The sequence below is a fragment of the Leptodactylus fuscus genome, chromosome 5 (assembly GCF_031893055.1).
Source record: "Leptodactylus fuscus isolate aLepFus1 chromosome 5, aLepFus1.hap2, whole genome shotgun sequence".
In the NCBI taxonomy this organism is placed as follows: Eukaryota; Metazoa; Chordata; class Amphibia; order Anura; family Leptodactylidae; genus Leptodactylus; species Leptodactylus fuscus.
In genome coordinates this window covers 69,440,410-69,460,465 of record NC_134269.1, presented here as the reverse complement: position 1 = coordinate 69,460,465, position 20,056 = coordinate 69,440,410, and the positions used below count along the sequence as shown (strand labels likewise).

Sequence of the window (20,056 nt, the reverse complement as noted above, 5' to 3'; positions counted from 1 at the left end):
TTTTAATTGCTTTACTTAGAGCTGTGCACCATGTAATTTGCAGAACTGTGTATTTGCTAACACCCCCTCTGTTCAGGTCCCACATTCCATCATGGGATCACCCAATGGATTTGATGATTCACATATTGCCTTTTGCTGGACCAAAACTCAATTTTTCTACACCAGTCTTTGAGACCTCTATAGAGGAACCGACTTCTGGTCCACACAGCAGATGATATATGAATTGATACATACAAAGGATTGCTATGAGTGCTTCTGAGTAGGCAGAAGAACAATCTCAAATATCCGCTCATGCATGAAAATGAATGCAAGAAATGGAGGAAACTTGTCCATGATAGCCAATCAGATAACTTGTATATGTCACCTGCACTGAATATGAATGAAAACCTGATTGTGACACTTGCCTATGATTGGTCAACATTAGCAGCTGCTCCACTTTTTGTCTACAGTAGTCTTCATACAAAAGAACCAGTGCTTGGGTCTCAGGTTCGAATTTGTTCAAGCACAACATCTGCAAGAACTTTGTATATTCTCCCTGTGTCCCAAAGACATACTGACAGGGAATTTAGATTGTGAGCCCAATATGGAACAGTGACTAGTAGAGATGAGCGAACAGTGTTCTATCGAACACATGTTCGATCGGATATCAGGGTGTTCGATGTGTTCGATTCGAATCGAACATCACGTGGCAAATTCCAAAAAAATTCAATTCCCCTCCCATCTTCCCTGGCGCTTTTTTTGCACCAATAACAGCGCAGGGGAGGTGGGACAGGAACTACGACACCGGAGGCATCGAAAAAAATCGGAAAAAGTCATTGGCTGCCGAAATCAGGTGACCTCCATTTTAGACGAATAGTGGATTTCAAATCCGGGTCATATGAGAATGTGAACTTTGTGACTAAGAGACAGGGATAGCTGTACAGGCAGGGATAGCTAGGGATAACCTTTATTTAGGTAGGAAGGTTATTAAAAATAACTTTTTGGGGCTCCATCGGGTGTGTAATTGTGATTTTTGTGACATAAACTTTTTCCCATAGGTATGCATTGGCCAGCGCTGATTGGCCAGAGTACGGAATTCGACCAATCAACGCTGGCTCTGCTGGAGGAGGCGGAGTCTAAGATCGCTCCACACCAGTCTCCATTCAGGTCCGACCTTAGACTCCGCCTCCTCCGGCAGAGCCAGCGCTGATTGGCCGAAGGCTGGCCAATGCATTCCTATTGGTAGCAGTGCTGAGCCAGTTCTGCTCAACTACACCGTGTGCCGGTCAGCCCACCTGATATAGCAGAGCCGAGTGTGCACACTCGGCTCTGCTACATCAGATGTAGCAGAGCCGAGTGTGCCGGTCAGCCCATCTGATATAGCAGAGCCGAGTGTGCACACTCGGCTCTCCTACATCAGATGTAGCAGAGCCGAGTGTGCACACTTGTCTCTGCTACATCAGATGTAGCAGAGACGAGTGTGCACACTCGGCTCTGCTATATCAGATGGGCTGACCGACACATCAGATGTAGCAGAGCCGAGTGTGCACACTCAGCTCTGCTACATCTGATGTGCCGGTCAGCCCATCTGATATAGCAGAGCCGAGTGTGGATATAGGAATCCATAGGAATGCATTGGCCAGCGCTGATTGGCCAGAGTACAGAATTCGACCAATCAGCGCTGGCTCTGCTGGAGGAGGCGGAGTCTAAGATCGCTCCACACCAGTCTCCATTCAGGTCCGACCTTAGACTCCGCCTCCTCCGGCAGAGCCAGCGCTGATTGGCCGAAGGCTGGCCAATGCATTCCTATGGGAATGCAGATACTTAGCAGTGCTGAGCCAGTTCTGCTCAACTACACCGTGTGCCGGTCAGCCCATCTGATATAGCAGAGCCGAGTGTGCACACTCAGCTCTGCTACATCAGATGTAGCAGAGCCGAGGGTGCCCTAGAACCCTTATGCACACTCGGCTCTGCTACATCAGATGTAGCAGAGCCGAGTGTGCACACTCGGCTCTGCTATATCAGATGGGCTGACCGGCACACGGTGTAGTTGAGCAGAACTGGCTCAGCACTGCTACCAATAGGAATGCATTGGCCAGCCTTCGGCCAATCAGCGCTGGCTCTGCCAGAGGAGGCGGAGTCTAAGGTCGGACCTGAATGGAGGCTGGTGTGGAGCGATCTTAGACTCCGCCTCCTCCAGCAGAGCCAGCGCTGATTAGTCGAATTCCGTACTCTGGCCAATCAGCGCTGGCCAATGCATTCCTATGGGGAAAAGTTAGCTTGCGAAAATCGCAAGCTGACAGGGATTTCCATGAAATAAAGTGACTTTTATGCCCCCAGACATGCTTCCCCTGCTGTCCCAGTGTCATTCCAGGGTGTTGGTATCATTTCCTGGTGTGTCATAGTGGACTTGGTGACCCTCCAGACACGGATTTGGGTTTCCCCCTTAACGAGTATATGTTCCCCATAGACTATAATGGGGTTCGAAACCTGTTCGAACACTCGAACAGTGAGCGGCTGTTCGAATCGAATTTCAAACCTCGAACATTTTAGTGTTCGCTCATCTCTAGTGACTAGCAATGTCTGATAAAGACTGCAGAATATGTTGCTGCTATATAAGAAAGCAAAACAAAAGCAATAAATGTAAGAGGGTTGTCCAGTTTACATTTTTATTAAGACTGCTCATAATGGGGATACAAATATAACAAGTACTTATCTCTCCTTACCTTCGAGCAGCAGCAGCTCTGTCAGACTCTGTATACAGTCCCCTGGCTCACATCACCGGTGACATCCTGCTGATGTGAAGGAACCTCTGCAATCAATCACAGGCCTCAGCAGTGATCTCTTGACTAATGGCACATGACTGTTTTGATGTGCCATATATGAAGCGGTGACTGTATTTGGCTGCAGTGGTCACCTGGCAATACAGTTGGGGGAACTTGTATATGGCCCAACTGAGTTGTCACCACTCAAAACAGAGGCCCACAAGGGGTTACATACTTTGTATGTTGTATTGCAAACTTAGGAAAACTAGAGTCAGTCATTTATCTGAGGGCACCTGGAATTGGACATTAATGTTTAATGTCCCCCTTTAGTTTCTCCAAGTTTAATGTCACCCTCCAGTTGCCCCAGTTTAATGTCCCCCACCAGCTAACCCCACAGTATGACTTATGACACTAATCTCTTTATTTTTCTTCTTTGTAAAGTCTGTTGTACAGCGTTGGTGAGGTTACTTAACTGGGTTTTCCCACAGACATAGTTATATTTAAATTTGTAGACAACCAAATGTTAAAGATTTTTGTAAAGATAAGTAATAGAGATGAGCGAACACCGTTCGATCGAATAGGTATTCGATCAAATATCAGGCCGTTCGAGGTATTCGTTCCCAATCGAATACTACACGGCATACGCAGTAAAAATTCGTATCCCCTCCCACCTTCCCTGGTGAGTTTTTTGCACCAATAACCGTGCAGGGGAGGTGGGAAAGGAACTACAACAACGGAGGCAGTGAAAAAAATTTAAAAAACCCATTGGCTGCCGAAAACATGTGACCTCCCATTTATAAGAACGGCCGCCGCCATATTCGTGTCATTTCGCAGTGAGGGATAGGGAGAGAGACATATCTGCTGAGGGCTAGATAGGCATTAGCTTCAGATAGGCAGGGAAAAACCGAAGAACAACAACAGCTCTTCTCAGAGGTCAGAGCTATATACTGCAGGGACAGGAGTCCAGCTTTCCACGAATGGTGGAAAACAGGGATACAGTACAGTTACTTTTTGCTATATACGTGCAAACCGGCTTTTATTAGGGGTGTCCCCCACAAAATAGCAGGAATCCACAGCAGTTACTTCTTGCTATATACGTGACGGCACACTGGGTGAATGTAGTTGAGGCTGGGACCGGGTCACAATCTGGGGCGGTCTACCTCATTTCCCCACCCAACATCCCTGACAGAGGCTCTGAACCACCACCCTCCTCCTCCATCACCTCGACCCCAGCTACCTGCTGGAAACACTGCAGCACTGGCATGGGGAGACGCCAGCAGGCCGTGCTGAAGCTCATCAACTTGGGGGACAGACAAAACACTGCCTCTGAGATGAGGGATGCCCTCCTCGATGAGACGGCAACATGGTTTTCGCCACTGCACCTGGGCCCAGGCATGGTCGTGTTTGATAATAGCTGGAACCTGGTAGTGGCTCTGGAGCTTGCCAACCTCCAACAGGTTCCATGCCTGGCCCATGTGTTCAATTTAGTGGTGCAACCTTTTTAAAAAACGTACCCAAATGTACCTGAGCTACTGGTGAAAGTGCGGCGCTTGTGCGCCCACTTTCGCAAGTCTCCAGTAGCCGCTGCTAGCCTCCGAAGACCCATCATTTTCATGTCCACCTGTGTCAAGCACCCCGACATGAAGTTTCATGTGTGTGCTCACCCTCTACAATTCCTCCTCCTCCTCCTGCACCATCAGCGTTGCACAATTATGCTCCTACTAGGCTCAATCCACCCTGATTCCCCCCAACTCTGCTGATTAGATTCTCAATCCACCCTGATTCCCCCAAACTCTGATGGTTAGAGGCTCAACTCACTCCAAGGGCCAAAAACACTGCCGGTGCAAGGCTCTACTCACTCTAAGGTCCTAAAACTCTGCTGGTAAGAGGCTGAAGTCACCTAAAGGGCCTCAATCTCTGCTGGTAGTCAGCTTAAGGGCCTGTAACTTAATTTTGAAGGGCTCACGTTAAGGGCCATAAAAGTTAACTTTGGAAGGTCTTACCACATCTCACACACACACACATAAACAATGGCAGTTAGGGTGGGGGCTTTTAAATTTCCCATTGCCTATTCCATCTGTGGTTGTCATGGGCAACGTGATTTAAAGGGGTGCTTGTTAAGGTTTCATTAGAGTAAGATTTGGGTTTCTGTCCATACAATTGGGGAGTAAAGAAGGTTTCCAGGTATTTTCCCACTTTGATAGAGGTTTTTTTGAGTGTGGAAAGTGTGTAGTTGTTAGGCTGTGATAGTGGGGTAATAGAGGGACTTGGGCTTGATAGATGCCCCCAGACATGCTTCCTCTGCTCTCCCAGTTTCATTGCAGAGGTGTTGTCATCATTTGTTGAGGTGTAATAGTGGACTTGGTGACCCTCCTGAGTCGAATGGTGGGTTCCCCTGAAACGAAGCATTTTTCCTCATAGACTATAATGGGGTTCGATATTCGATCGAATAGTCGAAATTGAGCGGCTATTCGAAATGAATAACGAATATTTTACTGTTCGCTCATCTCTAATACGTAATTAAAAATTATTTGAATGAATTTTAAAGATTTTCACTAACCATCACCATCTTAGTGGTGACACGCAGGTGTCTTGATAGGCTGCCAATGAACAACCATGAATGCAAAAACTTTCTATGGTCTGAAACTTGTCAGAATACCAGCCATGATTTCCTGATTGCAGCTGGATAATTTTCTCATGTATGTAGAGTCCCTGCCTGATAAGATGTCCACAATAAGCAATGTATGGCTGGGCTTCTGAATGTTCCTGCATTCATGGTTATATCCACTGACAACCGATCCAGACAACAGAGAAAGTCTTTAAAACTCTGCAAAATGTTTAGTTTCAAAGGTTCATAGAATGTAAGCCCTTGTGGGTAGGACCCGCTATCCCACTGTGCCATTTGGTCACTGGTAGTATTGTAAACAATGGACTGCACATCCCAATCTTATATATTGATCTAATGCTTCTCAGAAAATTCTGCAATAGTGAATGTGAGGTTCTTAGTATACATATTGATCAATGTGTCTAAGCCCAGTAGTCACTTCACAGCGACCTCTCCACAGTGGGTCCCTATTCTACTAGGTGCAGCACTGAGCAGTGACCGCCACCACCAGAATACCGAGAGAGCAGCCCTGCGGCCAGGCTAAGCCCCCTGTCACTGGGCCATATTGCCCCATTAGCACCTTACCACAACAATGGCAGAGACCACACAGCACTGCACCATGTGAACAGATGACAAAAAAGTTCACCTTACCATATGGTGTCAGTGTATTTGTTTTGTATATTTTGTGTACTGTATGTAAGAGGCTAGAGGAGCATTGTTGCATCATAATGTAAACACATAGGGAGTTGGTGTGGAGAGGGACCTACCCCAAATAAGTAGGAAGGGGGTGAGATAAATTGAGAATGCAATGTGTCAGTTAAAGCTATAGACAATAGGGCAGAGCCAGGATGTGAGACCTGTTGACCCAGGGCATCCAAACCTTATCGAAGAAAGGGTGAGTATCCGAGACCGAAGCATTGATTTTAAAATGTTTAATTAATTATAGTTGCAAAAATGTTCAACTTTTAATTGTCTACAAATGTAAATTTGGTTATAAATATTATAAATGTGTATGTTCATGGGAAAACCCTTTTGAGGGGTAGACCTTGTGTAAGCCGGTGCATTATTGGAAATGCCTCAGTGGCATAACAAAATTTGCCATTTAGCCCTACTCTTACAGTGGATCTAAAATGTGACATAGTAACAACAGCAGTACTGTGATTAATAATAATATGTATTTATTAAGATGTAGCCTTGGATAAGACTGTAAACTACAAGCCACATATAAATAGCTATACGTAATGGCATACTAAACTTGATGGTAATACTAAGCACAGTCATTTAAAGAAGCTATTTATAGCATTCATTAATATGTATGCAGAGGTTCCTGGATCTTGAGCGCAGGGCCATAAGGATAATAGCCCCCTGGGCACTTTTGTTTTCACAGATGTATGCTGGCACTGAAAGTGTGTCCGTGGGTCCATAAATTCTACAGAAAATCAACTTTACATTCAGTACTTACTAGTGTATCAGTGGCACAAGTCTCTCTCCTATCCCGGGCATTTACTAACGTATTACTGTAGATAAAGTTGCATTCATACTATGATGTAGGTGATTGCACCAGGACATTGGAGTCTTAAGGGCGACAGAAATGGCTCCTATGTGAGGATTCCAATACCTTACCATACCAGCGATACATTGTCACTGGGGGCCCTGTTACCCAGTTTCCGCAGGGCTGGGAGCTTCAAGTTATCAATTTAGTTCTATCTGTCCAACAACAGATATTAGTGACACCCCTCCCCCCCACCTTCCCCCAGTATTCCACACATTGTTCCTTTGTAGTCCCATGTTAAAGAGGTTGTCCGTTTATCAAAAAAGAAATGTGAAAGTGATAGAAATGACTTACCTATATATTTGGTTTTGAGGTCTGGTCTGTGTCACTTCCAGTCACATCCTGCCATTCACAAGGGTTACTTTTCTAGAAACCTTACTTCCTAAGTCAGTGCATGATTAAAAGGCAGGATCAAATCTCAGGTTCATTGCAGTACTTCCTTATTTAATCCTGCTAGTCTCACTACTACTAGTATAAGAGGTAGGGCATGTAAAAAAGTAACCCATGAGACTGGCAGAGGGATGCCATCTTGTCACGTGAAGTCATCTTCATGTCTGTCTTGTCACATAACGGGGCAGAGTTGCCTTTATAACTAAAATGTGAAATAGACTCATATGTCTTCTATTCTATCATACCCTTGAACTATTCATTCTTGGCTAGTGGTTAACCACTTTAATATACTTTAAGGCTAAGGCCCGACATTGAGGAAACACAGCTTTTTTTGTCGCAGACTTTGAATGCCAAGAATGGCTACAAAAAGGAAACTCTTATACTTCTCCATTTTACTCAATCCACTCCTGGCTTTGGCTCAAAAAACTGCAGCAAAATCTGCAGCAATAAAAAGCTGCATTGCAACGTGGGGCCTGAGCCTAAAGGGATTTTGCAGACAATTCTCAGGCAGCCCTGTTATCTATGTAGTAGTAGCTTCCATTTACTTGTCCACTACACAGAGAATAAACCTGTCTGCTTCCTGCTCCATTCTCCGTGTACCAGCTGCAGAGAATAGATGATACAGTACTAGATGTCAGACTCCACCAATCTGATATTGATAACCTTTTGTTAGGATAGGTCATAAATATTTTTAGCTCGGACAACCCCTTTAATTATTTTACTGAGGGACACTACTCATCTTTCTACACATCATGGCTCAATGGCTCTATAAAGGATGATTCACAGACACTTTATTGTTAACGTAATCTTTGTTTTTAATGGTTCAATCATAATATATATGTATATATATATATATATATATATATATATATATATATGTAACCCATTTTCAGTGACTGATACTTCTCCTGTTATAGTATGTGTGACTTATATGACCTATTCTGTTACATATGACTTGTGTAAATCATCTTTGACTTGCCCACCACTTGTTTCTATTCGCATGTGAGTGAAGGTTCTTTGTCTACAAATAATTTCAATTTTCTGCATTTAAGTGATTTGATTTGATATATAACTTTATATTATTGAATCATTTCATCCAGCATTTAGCAAACCATAACTGGATTATGAATATGAAAGATACAAAACTCATTGTTTTGGGATGTCTAGTTCATTTAAGTTAAGAAACCCAGAGTTGACAACTGTAAATGCGTACAATAGAACTGTGCAATTAATCAAATGAAAACAATCCCCGCCACGCACACAAAAAAAATGTGGGGGAACAGGAGGTGTTATACCCCCCCCCCCCGTTGTGAACGTATACTCTTGCTCCCATTCATTTCAATGGGAGTGCTGGAAAAAGCTGAAGTACAACACATCTCTAGCATTCCCATCAAAGTTAGGAGTGTGTCTGTGTTCGCCACAGCTATGTTCACAAGAGGGCTAAAACAACCCCCTGTCTCAGGATCAGTGGTTATCTCAATCGGATCTCGACCAATCAGCAATTTCACTTCTATTTTTGTGGAATATCCATAACCATGATCCCCATAAAAAAGACAAAATTTTCAGATTGCCCCTTTCCATGAAATGCATATAAAAATAAACACATTAGGCATAACACATCCAAAAAAAGGCCAAGCTATAAAAAATTGCTTAATTTGGTGTTCAAAGAAAAATTCCCCAAAATGGTATGAGTTAAAACTAAATTTTGTGCTGCAAAAAAGACACATAACGATACAAAAAAGCTATGTGTGTCGGAATTTGGTGACTGAAATAAATTGTTTTGCATTTTTCAATAAATAAGAAAATTGAGATTCAAATCAAAAATTGACCATAAGGTTAAAATAGAATCAAGATTTGATTTTTTTTACAAAATTGCCTGGCCGTTAGCATCCACAGTGGAGAACTGAATGAAGGGAGTACAGAAGTAGACATCCCTCCTGCTATGTTGTCAATAGAAGTCAATCCAATTGGTAGACATGGGCAAAAATTCATTGCAAAGAAAAGTAGCAGAGACATATTCTGTGATAACTTCTAGCTCAGGGGTAGGGAACCTTTGGCTCTCCAGCTGCTGTGAAACTACAACTCCCAGCGTGCTCCATTCACTTCCATGGGAGTTCCCCAGAACAGCAGAGCCAGTATGCATGCTGGGAGTTGTAGTTTTGCAACAGCTGGAGAGCCGTACGTTCCCTACCCCTGTTCTAGCTTATGTTTATAGAAATGTCCTCTATTTATATGGAAATTGCCACTTTAAAAATATCAAAGATCTTCTGCAATGACAAAAGTAGCTAAAGCAACCTCACAATCAAAGAATTGGAGCAGTTCTATATTGAGGAAATGAGTTTCTTGGAAAAGAAAGAAATAAATTTTTTTATTACGAAATCCAAATTTCAACATCATCTTACTCATTAAAAAGTAGTTGTTTCCGTATGTTCAATAAAGACACATACAACAGCAAATGATTATGTCATATACAACATTATTATGCACTGTACCATAGCATGTAAATACCACAAGTACCAATAGGGTACACAGTAATAGGGATTAAGTCCTCATTCGCATGACAGAGCTGTGCACTCATCCATCAAAAAGAACTTCAGACATGAGTCTATTGAGAAATCGGTGAAAATGGCCCAAGAAATAGCATGTTCTATTTTCTCTCAGATCGTTCACACAGACAATAAAGCAATGGTTGTGTGAATACATCCATTAAAGACTATGGAAACATGTCCTGGCCATTAATACAATGGCTATCACGCGGGTGTGGAATCCTGCCGTGTGAACGAGCCCTTAGGTTGTCACAAAGTCAAAATTTAGCGTCCATATTACAACCATGACACAAGACCACCACCACCACCACAGCTCACCATAGAACCATCTAAAACCATCATCATAAAGGATTTCTATCTGACGCAGCAGGAATTCCTGATAATGATGTCACTATAGGCCACATTTCGTCATTATCCGAGGTTGTGAAGAAGGCGCTTGGTTTGCAGCAGCTAGTAATGTGATATCTATGCCAGGTACAAGTACATGTATATCACATGTGTCACTAATATAACATCAAATAAATAGAATAATATGAATCCTTCTTCTGCCAAGTTCCATCTACAATGTGATCACAATGCTGCTTTTTCTTATGACCATGATTACCATGAAGCTGTCAAAGCATAGAGTCTGACAACCCGTAAGGATGGGCCATCCCTCATTGGCATGGCAGACAGCTGTTACTGACAGGAGCCATTCAGCAAAACTGTAGCTAGACGTTCCTTCACTCAAGACAAAGGTTCAATTCACTGCCCTCACCTTCTTTGTAAAATCTCTGGCCCAGGCAAAGTGACTTGTTGGTGTCCCTGGCACCCAGTACTTGTAACCCACGCCTGAGTTGCCCCCTCTCCTTGCTATGACATTATATATTTAACCACCAAAAGATTGAATTCCCAATGACATAAAAAAAGAAAATGGCAGAGCAAGACTATTTTATGCCTACCTTAGAGGTATACAAATAAATAGCTGAAATTCAGTATATGGTGTCAAAATGTGTGACATGGTGCAAGGGCCTAGATAGAGGATGAGATAATAAGACAAAACCTTCTTATTTGCACCATAAATTTAAACATATGTTAAAGTCTGACATGCCAAGTGCTTGTAGTATGACTTGATATGAACGTATGATTTACAGCAGGGATTATAATCCCTAAACTAATATGCCTTTACACTTTATGTGTAGGGTTGAGCCAATCTTGAGATTTCAGGATCAATTTTAAAATCCGATTTCCGATCATCTTCCAGCCGATCCCGAAATTTGCTCGATCGCCGATCTGAATCTGATCTTTTCCGATCCCGATCGCTCAACTCTAGTCAATGCTTCTCTATGGGAAAAGTCACTTTTAGGGTTGAGCCGATCTTCAGATAACCTCTGACCTCGATCCCACTGGAAAAGACTGGGATCGGAATTTCGATCGCGATTGTGAAATTTGCTCGATCGCCGATCGGAATCCGATCTTTTCCGATCCTGATCGCTCAACCCTATTTATGTGTCATGTTTGTATGCTGCAAATCCAATTTTGCAATACTGATTTATTCCGTCATAGGTCTGCTGGTGACCAATGTACCATCAACTCCTAAAAATCCAACGCTTGCATTTGCTATTCTGTATAACACCACCTTATATTTTCGATTTATATATTAGCTTATTAATCTCCTTTTTATATAAATCCCAGTATTCTGGCTTTATTCCACATCATGTTTGAAGTCACATTGTGTACCTGGCAATGAATTTGGTGTCTGAGTCCCCAGCAGGACTTCATCTCCTTCTTATAGTAAAAGAACTCTTTCTTTGCTTGGTCTTAATTAAAAATAACACAAGACAAACTTCTGCTACTGTAAATGAAAAACATCTGGCAAACTTTTCCACTTTATAAGAGGCTAGAAGTATGTCGATGATGATAAAAAAAGGGACTTACCATTGCCAAGAATATTGAATATCTTCTTTACAGATTCATTAACACAAAGTTATTCCCCAGGTTAAGAGTGAGCGGCCAGTCCATGTTTGCGAGTGCAGAGCCTGTAACTCCTGTGTGGATTTCCCTCCTCGGCTGCTAAACACATCCACAGCAAGCTAGACTTTCCCAGTTTTCCCTCTCCCCTTGCTCTGCAGTGACTGAGTGGCTTGCCAGTAAATCATAATTGCCTGAGTCTCTGCATTAGAAATACCGCCCAGTGAGACAGATGTGCATAAAAGAGATGCTATTTCACTGAATGAAACCACTTTGGTCATAACCTTTTTTCCCTGCACCACGAGGGAACATGAACAAACCTCAGACTTTCTTTAAGACGTTCACTGAGTTGCTGCTGTGTTATACAAGCCCACTCCCAGACTTATATGGCAGCACAGCCGGTAGTGTGACGCTATTCGCCCTGGTGCCAGTGAAGGGTTAAGCCACTCTTTTTTCTTTAATCCCTCAGAGCGGCTTGTTAGCTGGCGGACTGTCTGTTTATATAGTTCTCTACTGCTACACATTAGCTATACTTCATGCCGAAAATTAAAATGAATCATTTCGATTTTTTTTAAGGAAAAAAAAAAAGTTCTCTTTGCTTGCTTTACCAGGAAGAAAACGCCTTTCATAAAGTGTTTCCAGGCTGCTAGAGGGTGAATAATGTCTGTGTGGAGACTATTCAGAAAAAAAAATCAAAATGACGTGACAAGGGACAGAGCGTTTTACTGCCTCTTGTAAAAATATAAGACAGTGCACGGTGACATAGAGCACAAGCGTGTGTCACTTATTTATTGCTACTATTTTAGGACATTAGCTATCTCGGGGTGACAAAGATACATTGTACAGTGCAGTTTTTGGAAGGTAGGAGATAAATAAATGAGAGTTCTGGTTCATAAAGTTATGCCAACAGTATAGATAATGTAGTCGTAAAATTACAGTGGAACTTGTAAAAACAATACATATAATACGTGTATATATATATATATATATATATATATATATATATATATATATATATAGTATATATGATCTGAGATATAAAAATTTTTAAAGCTATTTGTTATTACATAAACACAACTCTATATTGATATATGGCATAGGAAGACCATTCAGCCCCTCCACCAAATCTATGTTTTTTCATCTTTTAATAGTTACCGCTCCAATGATTCCAGCACAGTTTTTCTCCACCTCACACCATCTCCAAGCAATAAGTAATGTTAATTTTTAATTCAGAACTCCAAGCAAAGTTCTTGTCTGCTCCTGCCTGACACTGCCCACCTGATGATATAGAGCCTAAACATCATATCAGGCACCAAAACTAACAGCACTTATTGCTGGGGAACGGTGGGGAAAAAATCTAACTGTGCCAGAATCAGTGGAGCAGCGCCTACTAAATGATACAAAAGCTGGACCTTGTAGAGGTGGTGAGAGGTTCTCTTTAAATATAATACATAAATAGAGGCATGGACATATAAAAAGATAGATAGATAGATAGATAGATAGATAGATAGATAGATAGATCAAAAAGTCAGGCAGCACTGATGGGTCAAAGATAGGGCCAGCTCCAGGTTTTTATGGGCCCTTGGATGACAGAGCCTCAGTGGGCCCCCTTGTGGAGGAGGCGGGACGAAGCAAGTGATGTCACACAGGAGCACGGCGTCACCTACGCCATACCTCCCAACTTTTGAAGAGTAGAAAGAGGGACAAAATCGTGGCAAATTTAGCTCCACCCACTTTTATGTTGACTCCGCCTATTCTCATTCATTTTTCATGTGCTCCCACACATTATAATCCTCCTACAGTCACCCGTAAATTATATGTCCCCCCTCCATCTCTGTCCCCAGTTTCATGCCGTTCTCCCCCCTTCATCTGCCCCAGTCTCATGCCATTCTCCCCCCCCCGTCATCTGCCCCAGTGTCATGTCGTTCTCTTCCTCTTCATCTGCCCCAGTGTCATGCCAATCTCCCCCCTTCATCTGCCCAGTGTCATGCCCTTCTCCCCCCTTCATCTGCCCCAATGTCATGCCGTTCTCCCCCCTTCATTTGCCCCAGTGTCATGCTGTCTCCCTCCTGCATCTGCTCCAGTGTCATGCCATTCTCCCACCCCTTCAGCTTCCCCAGTGTCATGCCGTTCCACCTTAATGTTTAACACAAAACAAACACACTCACCTTCCAACGCTCCCCCGCCGCTCCTCTCTCCGCTCTCACTCCACTCACATAGTTGTAGGCCCGATGTGACGTCATCACATCGCGCCTACAAATGCAGAAGCCAGACCGCAGCGTTAAAGCAGGAGCTGAGCTGTGACAGCTCCTGCTTTAATCGCCTATGTATTCAGTGTATCCGTCTGGCAAGTGCTGGGGCGGGCAAGTGCCAGGGGGCCCCCAGAGGCTCTGTGGGCCCCGGCACTTGCCCGCCTATGCCGTGTGCTGACACTGGCCCTGGTCAAAGACATGGGTCAAAAAAGTACCCTCATGTTTCTCTCACTACCTATGGAGTGCTGTCTGATTCCTTGATTTGTCTATCTATTGACTTGCATACTGAGTGGGACTACTACCTGTTCGAGGTGGGATAGCACCCAGGTTATTTGGATGGTTCTCTCCAACATTTTGCTTACATAGATATAAAATAAAAGCATCATGTATGTACCATAATTGGTGTAGGTTCCAGTGGTTGGACCCTCACCAATCACAAGAACAGGGGTCCCTTGTACCTGCTGAATAGAGCAGAGGTCATGCAGACACACTACCCCTTCTTTCATCTCTGTTGGAATAATCCAATAGGTAGTGGCTTAACATTAGAGATGCACCAAACTTATTCACCAGGAACATGAAGTGCTATTATTATAGTCTGGGATGTTCTCAGACCCCAGAGTATAATAATTGGAGGCCCATGGGAGATAAATAAAAATAAAAATTGTTATACTCACCATGCCTCACCTTTTCTGGGCATCCTTGCAGTGTCTTGAAGCCCCCAGTGTTCTCTTGAGGTCTCTTTTGGCCTCTGGACGAAATCATGTGATAGCCTTGGGGTGCGTGACATCAATCTGAAGCCTGAAGGAGAGGCTGGGGACCACTGGATGCTGCAAGGATGACTAGGAGAGGTGAGGCAAGGAGAGTATGTGAGAATGCTCAGGAGAGTATAGGCAAGGTGAGTATAACTGTTTATTATTTTTACTCACCTCCCCTGGTCCTCCACATTATACTTTGGGAGCTAAGGAGATAAGTCTCTGAGGGGATCATAGGGTATAATAGTATTTCATGGGTGACGAACCCCAGAAGTTTCTGTTTGGGCCAAGCTCAAACTTTTTTAGAATTTCGTATCGAATCCGGTTCGTTCTAAATTGGTTCACTCATCCATACCTAACAGCACTGTGTGAGGTCAAAAAAAAAAAAAAAGTATACCATGTGAGGGCTAAAAAGAAGAGAAAATTATTATTTGTTGAGGGGACATTATATTTTGTGGGGGCCTGTATACTGTGTAGGGGCCAGGAAAGGTGGTGTCATATGATGTAGGGGCCAATAAAGGGGGTAATATACTTTGGAGCCCAGTAAATGGGACATTATACTGTGTGGGTGTCAGTAAAGGGGGCAATATACTGTATGGGGATTTTTTTTTATCTGCAAATGGGGTGTGGTGTTGGTAAAGGGGGTGTGGCCTAAAACTTTAACAAAAGTTTGCCAGATTGCATAAGTCATGGTGGTGTTTTTTTTTTTATAGCTTATTGTGTTAATTCCGATTTTTTATTTTATTTTATTTTTTGAAGAGGGGAAGCCCTTCTATACATTGCCTCAGACAGCAGAGAGGTTAGATTCACCCGTCACCCCTCTCAGCTACCCTGTGTTATGAAAAATCCAAAAGAAAAATCCAGCATGTCACCAAATAACTAAAACATAACTTTTACTTCAATGCATAAAAAAAGATGGATATTACATCACCCTTGATGAAAGTAGGAACATGATGAAAAAACTGACGCGTTTCGGGACAGGAATTAATATACGTCCCTTACTCATAGCATGTTCTACAGCAAATGTGGTAACGTAGAATTCACAGAATTCTCTTTTTATATATATCCATTAATGTAATTGATCTGTATTTATGTGACTGAAGTGCATTTAATGTATTTTTGTATATCGCGTTACATGGTGGATATGTTTGTTTAAGTGTGGGATGTATGTTGTCGGGCTTATTTATATGCATCTTTGTACTTCGGCATTGCTGGGGTTAATTGTGTTTGATGGGCGGGGTCATTTTGGCACTATATATGTGTCTTCACATTTGGTGTAGAACATGTTATGAGTAAGGGACGTATGTTGATTCCTGTCCCGAAACGCTTCAGCTTTTTCAGCATGTTCCTACTTTCATCAAGGGTGATGTAATATCCATCTTTTTATGCATTGAAGTAAAAGTTATGTTTTAGTTATTTGGTGACATGCTGGATTGTTCCTTTGGATTTTTCATTATTGAACTCCTATGCAGTCAGGAGTTTCCGTGCAGCCACACTGGTCTCGAACTGGGAGTCTCTGACAAGTTGAGCGGTTTCTTTTCTTGTACCCTGTATTATACAAGAGCCCACCCATTAGTACTCTAGTGAGAGAGAAGCAGTGTACAGATTTCAGGTGGCAATAGAGAAACAGGAGACAGAATAAATATGGGATAGAATGTGGATTTCAATCCAAGATTTCATAGAAAGAAATCAAAATCTGTAAATATATTATGTTACCACTTTTATTAAAGTCAGATGGGATACCAGAAAGTCAAAAATTCTTTGAAAGTAATATTACCAAACAATACATCTAAAAACAACCCAAAAAAATTCAATAGTTGGCATGACATGGCTGACATCAGCCTTTAAAGCCAGCCAAAAGTCTCTAATGTATGACCAGGCTTAGATATAATGAACCACTAAATCTGAAGACCATATCAACCATTCCTTTTGGTTCCCACCAATCTTGTGTCCATGTCTTTCTGTGTCACTAACTGCCTTTCTTCATTTATTCTTTATGTATTGTAATGTATTGGGTTATGGTTTGTCATATTGGATTTGTTATGCGCAATGTATGGATTTACTATTTACTTTTAACTTATGTTCTACATTGTGGTATGTAGTGTAGTACTCCTTTAATGAAGAAGACACAACACTATAAGACTGGCAGTTGGAAATAAATATTGTGTAGCAATAACAACAGTCAAAAAATGTTCTCCGCAAATACTGTATAAATCTGGAGAAGATGAGAGGAAAATTTAGCGTCCTGCCAGTTGCTGTGCCACACCCGTCCACATACAGATGGATTCCACATCACCCATACTGGCCATAATAAAATAGAAATTCAGATCATTTACTCCACCGTAACTGTTATTTTTTCCAAGTTACTCTTAGCCTAACCAAGCGTAGAACTTACTTGACCCACAGCAGTTCATGACAAGATAGATGAGGCTCGGTTATAGGCAAACTGCCTTTGCTACATGTATAGGAAGGCCATGATGTTAGGAGAATTTAAAAAAAAAGAGCTCAAGGTTTACTGATAATAAACAGGTGGTAAACACAAAATTTTGTAATTTTATGATGGAAGCACAATTCTTAGGAACTTCCACATGAATAGAGCTGAGGTTTGGAGATGGCACTCTCCAGCCAGTTAATAGCTGGCTTGTGTGCGCAGTCTTCCTCTCGGACAGTGTGTTTTATATTTCTCAATCCAAATAGATGTCTGCAATGCCTTGGGTGCAGATCCAAAAGAGTGCCTTGTCTGACCTGAGGCTAAGGAGCTGGGTCATGGCTTATGAGGTGCATCTAACAGTTACTCTAACAGTTTCTTCTTGTACACAAAATCCACAAAATGAGCAGGTACTTTTCCCATCTCCTGACTGCAGAGCAACACAATGGCTGGCTTATTAGTAGCTTGGGTCAGCCTCTTAATCCACAAAGATGTCTACAATGCTTTGGGTGAAGATCCAAAAGACTGCCTCGTCTGACCTGAGGCTAAGAGGCAGGGTCATGGCTATGAGGTCCATCTAAGAGTTACCCTAACACAATATATACACAATATCCACAAAATGAGCAGGTAGTTTTCCCATCTCCTGTAGAACAACACAATGACTGGCTTATTACTAGCTTGGGTCAGTCCAACCATAGATGCCTCCTCACAACTACTTACCACTGTCTCAGGAAGGAAGAGACCAACTATCTCCTTCCCTTCCCAAATGAGAGGTTTCCAAGTCAAGGGTCATACCATCAGCTTAATTCTCAGCCCAGCGGTTTGCTCCATTAAAGACCCAGCAACACATTACACATAAAGTCACAATAACAGCACAAATATGGCAATAAACACAAAGCTTCCTAAACACACGTAAGTATACACATACAACTTTTGTTTTTCCAGCGCTTCCATTGGGTAAGTACTGGGAAAGGTCAAAAATTTGCTACTGTTGAAAAATTTTGAGAATACAAATGGTTTTTGTCTGAATAGTAGGATTTCATTATAATAAAGCCTAGATTTTATTGGCAAATTTGCAGCACTTTCATTAGTAACATCTATAATATAGATACGTTTTACATTTTAGGTTTCATTCTGTTAAAACAATAGGATAGATTTTTCAAAACAAATACAAGGGATACGTGGAGGGTTCCTCCAATAGAATCTTTGCCATTTTATTATTTCAATAGCTTTGACCTCTTAAATTTTCCCCCTAAATTATTTACAGAATACAATATAATCCAGGTCAACATGGTGGCTCAGTGGTTAGCACTGCAGCGCTGGAGTCCTGGGTTTGAATCCCGCCAGGAACAACATCTGGAAGGAGTTTGTATGTTCTCCCCGTGTTTGTGTGGATTTCCTCCCATTGTACAAAGACATACTGATAGGAGAAAAAAAGTACATTGTGATCCCTATATGGGGCTCACAATCTACATAAAAAAAATACCATATAATCCAAATAGTCTATACTTGCAGTAAGATTACTGTGTACATGGCTTGTTCTTGTGACAGATGTCAGCCTATGCCATTGTCAAATATACAGGAAACAAAGAATGGAGCAGGTAAGAAGTTATATTGTGAACGGAGCCTTATCACAATGTATAAACAAGTAAGCAAGTTTTCCTGTCCACAACTTATTTATCTTATTATATTAGGTCACTGGCAAAAATAAGAGTACTCTATTACTTCAAATGGAAAAAAATAGGATTTTCTAACAGGAAATTTGTTACATTTTACGTGTCTTGTTTAATTCAATTTCTTAACATATAAGCATAGGTTCGTTATAGGTCAACCTACGTTTTTAACCTATGACCCTTCATTATATGTCAGTTATGCTCTAGTGGAGTTCAGGTTTACATGCTCGCCCTCTGTGGTAGCATTATTCAAATGTCATAGTTACAAGAAATCTGCAAACTAGAACCACCAGCAACTAAATGGAAACTTTTGCACGCTGTATTATGATAAAAAGTTGGTGGCTAGAGGCAGTGGCTATGCCCAGTCTACCATGTCAAACATCAAGCTGAATAAAGTAGCATTATAGGATAATGTCTGTAAAACCACTAGGTCTGGGATGGGATGGAGAATTGAGCATTGCTGTGATTGTTGTACAGAGTTCTGAAAAATTAATTCGGTGACAGAAACTCAAACTGCTAGAGAGTACATTCTATATTAGGTTTTACTACATCCTATCCTAATATATGTAAAATGATCTAGTAGCCATATATCTCATGGCAGATTCCTATATGGAGACACTCAAGAGATCATGTACTATGGAACCATACCATTCTGTATGTATTCCACTATATTATGAAGACATTTTCTGTAAAACACTCAGTTGAGTACACAAGCACAAACAAAAAGACTTGGAGATTTCTGTGCTACTGTTTGTTCACACACATTTTAGGATTGGATATTTGTCTTATGTAATGTTAAACAATTTTTCCAGTTTTACCATGTCTGGCAGTTCAGGCTAGTAAGGCTTTGTCCCATTGACTTGAATGAGACAAAGCTATAATACCCTTTGCAGCCACTACTAAGTAGATGGTGTGCAGGTAGGTGGGCTATGTAAACAGTGAATAGGCTGCGCACATGGTGGGAAGGTCAAGAGTCCGATGCCCATGAATCTGATATTTATTATTTATTTATAATATCCTGTGTTAAGGACAGGCCATCAATATCATGAAACTGGAAATGCACAAATTAACAAATTAGGCAAATTTATTCTATTGATAATCTGGTTAAACTAGTAGATCCTAGGGGGTGGATTGGGTAGATGGACGAACCAAGTCATCAAGAGC

The 20,056-nt window shown here is 41.9% G+C and overlaps 1 protein-coding gene across 1 annotated transcript in view; it reads right to left on the bottom strand.

The window, feature by feature from the left end:
• Positions 1-12,203, bottom strand: part of IL16 (interleukin 16) — a 62,234-nt gene extending 50,031 nt beyond the window's left edge. The window contains exon 1 of the mRNA XM_075273371.1: positions 11,755-12,203. The gene's annotated coding sequence lies outside the window, so the exon portion shown is untranslated. The remainder of the gene's footprint in view (positions 1-11,754) is intronic.
• Positions 12,204-20,056: the final 7,853 nt, after the last annotated feature.